Source organism: Schistocerca piceifrons, chromosome 3, assembly GCF_021461385.2.
Source record: "Schistocerca piceifrons isolate TAMUIC-IGC-003096 chromosome 3, iqSchPice1.1, whole genome shotgun sequence".
NCBI lineage: Eukaryota > Metazoa > Arthropoda > Insecta > Orthoptera > Acrididae > Schistocerca > Schistocerca piceifrons.
Window position 1 is genome coordinate 590338357 of NC_060140.1, and position 4643 is coordinate 590342999.

Genomic DNA, 4643 nt, shown 5'->3' on the forward strand with positions numbered 1-4643 from the left:
CTAAGTGTTTCAAATTATGTTACTGATAGTGGTCGTGGAAGTAAAGAAGAAAACAACACAGATATAAGCAGTCAAAATGAGATGATTTTAAACGATTTAGATGACGAAGCTTCTGACAGTTGGCAGAAGAAGCACAAGATCATTATCTTCGAAACAGTTAGAGAATCCAGGGTGTAAAAACCGCTCCGAGTGATATTAGTAGCGTTACAAGCACTGTGGAATTACAGGGTGTATCAAAAAGAATCATCCGATTTAAAAAAAAATCATGACCATTATGTTATCTGAGATGTGTATATGAGCGAAGTACTGTTGGAAAGAGCAAACTCTCGCGTTTTACATGGTTTCCGCTAGTTAGCAGCAGTGTGCGCCCACTTCAATTCTAGTAAAAATTGCTGTCGGGGCAACAGAAAGCATTTTGGAGATTTTCTCCGCTCAGGGATTGGGTGTTGTGTTGTCATCATCATCATTTCGTCCCCATCGACACGCAAGTCACCGAAGTGGCGTCAACACGAAAGACTTCCACCAGGCGAACGGCCTATCCGACGGGAGGCCCTAGCCACACGGCATTTCAATTTCAATTGGAGGGTTCAGAGCAGTGAACGACAGTATAAACCTGTTTTTGTCTTTTAATCAATACCGCCAAATAGCCAGTATTGTAGTTGTTGCCTTGTGCCGTACGGCGCGAAAACAGTTGACGGAAAGCGAGATTTTTACGAACTGTTTGTGGACAGTTCTGGTGTTCTAAGTGTTTCAAATTATGTTACTGATAGTGGTCGTGGAAGTAAAGAAGAAAACAACACAGATATAAGCAGTCAAAATGAGATGATTTTAAACGATTTAGATGACGAAGCTTCTGACAGTTGGCAGAAGAAGCACAAGATCATTATCTTCGAAACAGTTAGAGAATCCAGGGTGTAAAAACCGCTCCGAGTGATATTAGTAGCGTTACAAGCACTGTGGAATTACAGGGTGTATCAAAAAGAATCATCCGATTTAAAAAAAAAATCATGACCATTATGTTATCTGAGATGTGTATATGAGCGAAGTACTGTTGGAAAGAGCAAACTCTCGCGTTTTACATGGTTTCCGCTAGTTAGCAGCAGTGTGCGCCCACTTCAATTCTAGTAAAAATTGCTGTCGGGGCAACAGAAAGCATTTTGTGTTCCACATTTTGCACGGTGCGTGTTAGTAATAACTGTTCAGTGTGACTTTCGAACTAGGTGCAGTGTGGATCCTCCTACAGCACAGAGTATCAGACGGTGCCGTTAACACTTCCGAGAAACAGGTTATATATATAAGGAAGTCGCCTGGCCGCCACCGACTGTCTGACACAGACGTCGAACGTTTCTCCCATTGTTTCACAAGGAGTCCATAGAAATCCGTTCGCCAAGCAACTCGACAGCTCAACATGACCCGATGTCTGTCTGGCGTGTGTTTCATCGATGTTTACACATGAAACCATAAAAATTCTGCTACTGCAAGCTCTTCGTGAAGGAGACAAACAACAATGGCGGAGATCTGTAATTTCTTTCTTTGCAAGATGGAGGATGACAGTTTTTTTTCCACGCTTAGTGTTTAGTGATTTAATTGAGATGGGTAACCATCATAATGTGAGAATAAAGTTGTACAAAAGTGTATGGTCCACTTATCTTTGCCGAGAACACTGTTACAGGAAGCACATATCTCGATATGCTTGAGAACTTTCTTCCTCCCAGCTGGAGACTGATTGAAACGACTTTATTTACCAACAGAAGGCGAATTACGATGAAAGACAGACAAAGCGACAGAAAGACGTCAAAAATAACTTTTCGTTTTCAAAGTCGTACGTGAGACCCACAATCGGTAATCTGATGTTTATCAATTTATGGGAGACTACTGTAATCCAAATGTTGTGCATCGGCTTCAGAACGGCCACATACACAGTGACAAGAAAAATTCACGCGTTAGTTGTAGATATAATTCAAACAAAACGTAGCTTTCGCCATTCCCTTTGCATGTTGGATGCTTTGTGAGCACGGAATTATGTTTCGACATGTTAGTTAACTCCAACAGTTTATTACTGTCCTCTTTTAAGCTTCTCTCACAGTATCTTGAATAAAAACGAGATGTTCCTTGACTTCCTGAGTTCAGTTTCAGTTTTGAGTATCTTGACACTGAATACAGAACAAACGTTTTGAAATATATTCAAGATGCTTCCAGTCAAACCTCTTTATTTAAAGATCATTTTCTCAAAAACACCTGTGAGCGTGTTTCATGTGCTGATTCCTGCAAGGTTACGCAAGAGATTTTTCTCTACGAAGTTCTCCGTCAGAACATTGAAGCTCTAAAAGTGCCTCTATTTGATGATTTAAGTTAGAATCTAACGCTTGAACTTAGGAGGCGAGGAAACCCTTTTACCGAGAGCTTCACAGATTAATTTTACCTTCTAGTTTCCACAGTAAGCTGAATAACAAAATATTTGTACAATTACATACATTGAAGGAGAAATGGGTTTTTCATTTGTTTTACTTTCAGTTACATTTATGTGCAAAATTTTTTATGTTAGTACATGAATATACAGCTTATTGAGTTGTTGAATTTCAAATTCGTTTTTCTCTTTTCTTCACAGCTAAGGGTATTTTCTGTGAAATAACTGGTAATCTTTTCCACGTGAGAATGTTGTTCCTCCTTGTAACTGTTGCTATATCCAAAACTTGCTTCAGTAGAAATGATGGTGAAAATGTATATCCTCAAGTTTCAGAAAACTCCAACGATCTTACAATATCTTTTTGTAGTTGGGTCCGTTATTAATACAAATCTGCTTCCTCAGATCCTTTACTGAAATTCTGTATTTGTGCTGATTAATCGTCACTTACCGCACGTCCAGTGGTACAATTTAGAGTACAGTTAATTTACACAGGCAACGGCCTTGCCGCAGTGGATACACCAGTTCCCGTCAGATCATTGCAGTTAAGCGCTGTCGGGCGTGGCCGGCGCTTGGATGGGGGACCATCCGGGCGGCCATGCGCTGTTGCCATTTTTCGAGGTGCACTCAGCCTCGTGATGCCAATTGAGGAGCTACTCGACCGAATAGTAGCGGCTCCGGTCACAGAAAACCATCATAACGACCGGGAGAATGGTGTGCTGACCCCGCGCCCCTCCTATCCGAATCCTCCACCGAGGATGACACGGAGGTCGGATGGTCCCGGCGGGCCACTTGTGGCCTGAAGACGAAGTCCTTCTAATTTACACACCTGCAAATTGTGGAGTACAACGATTATTATTTGTACGACAATGACAGTTAGATTGCAGTTCATGCGACGAACACTCGAGCAAATTATCTCCCGTAAATGAACTGAAGACGAATAGATTGTACTTATACCAACAGCTGTCCGCCCTGGAACATGAATCACAAATCGCGTAGACCGGGCTGGGTCGTAAACAGCAAAAGCACAACTAACCCTACCCTTGGGGTTACTTACTGGCCACGTCATCTGACAGTTCTGTGAAACAAGAACACTTTCAGGTGAGGAAATTGAAGTAGAAAACCAGACTAAGTTAGGCAATGAATGAACTTGTCAAGTTTTTCTTTTGGATTCTCAGATTTTGTTGTCCACCTAGCACCATTTACTAGATTCTAAAGACCTCAAACTTTGCACATCCAATTTTTACATGAAAGTGAATGACAGTAGTGAGTAGATCTAGAAAAAATATCCAAAATTCTCAAAAGTGTCATACATTAGCTATCCGGCTTATTTTCATTAACTTCTCCATTACTTTTGAAGGATAATATTACTTGTTGGCCCGTTGCTGATATACATAAGAGATGTGTTGCATTGTAAAAATCTTTTAGGAGGTGTGATAAGAGAAGAGACGAGGAGTTTCTCCACAAAATCGGGGAAGAGCGGAAGGTATCGGAAACACTGACAAGAGGAAGAGACAAGAAAAAGATATTAAGGAACAAGCTCTATGGCATGTGAAGAAGCTACAGAGTGTATACATACGCTATAGGCCGAAGTTCCAGGTTCGGATAGAACAGAATTCCCGTTTTAGGAGGAGTACCCTGCGGCATAGACTCCCTACTCCTCGCCCAGCGCAAAGTCCCAAGCTACTGAGGAAACAAAGTAGGTGACACTTGTACATAAGAATTCTAGAAGAACAGACCAGTAAAATTAACATCAGTATCCTTAACAAAGATTTGCTGCAGAATTATTGAAGATATTCTCGGTTCGAATACAATAAATTTTCTTGACACCGATATATCTCTGCCCAAAAATCAAGACGGACTTACGAAGCATCGTTCATTCGAAACTCAGATTGTCTCTTTCTCACACGATATCCAACAAACCAAGAATGTAGGGCAACAGACAGATTCCATATTCCAAGATGTCCAGAAAGCGTTTGGCACAGTGACGCAAAGAAGACTTTTAACAAAGGTACGAGCATACGGCTCGAAAACTTGTTAAGTAATAAAAACCAGTACGTTGTCCGCGTCAGCGAGTGTTCATTAGAGACAAGGTTATCGTCAAAAGTATCCCAGGGAGAACTGCTCTTTTTGTCTATATGTATAGACAATCCGACGGACAGCTTGAGCAGCAGTCTGCAGCCGTTCGGTGATGAAGCTGTGGCTTACGGAAAGGTCTCATCGTTAAATGACTGTGGGA

General features: G+C 41.3%; 1 pseudogene; it reads left to right on the forward strand.

The window, feature by feature from the left end:
* Positions 1-2898: 2898 nt before the first annotated feature.
* LOC124790814 lies at positions 2899-3016 on the forward strand (annotated as a pseudogene).
* Positions 3017-4643: the final 1627 nt, after the last annotated feature.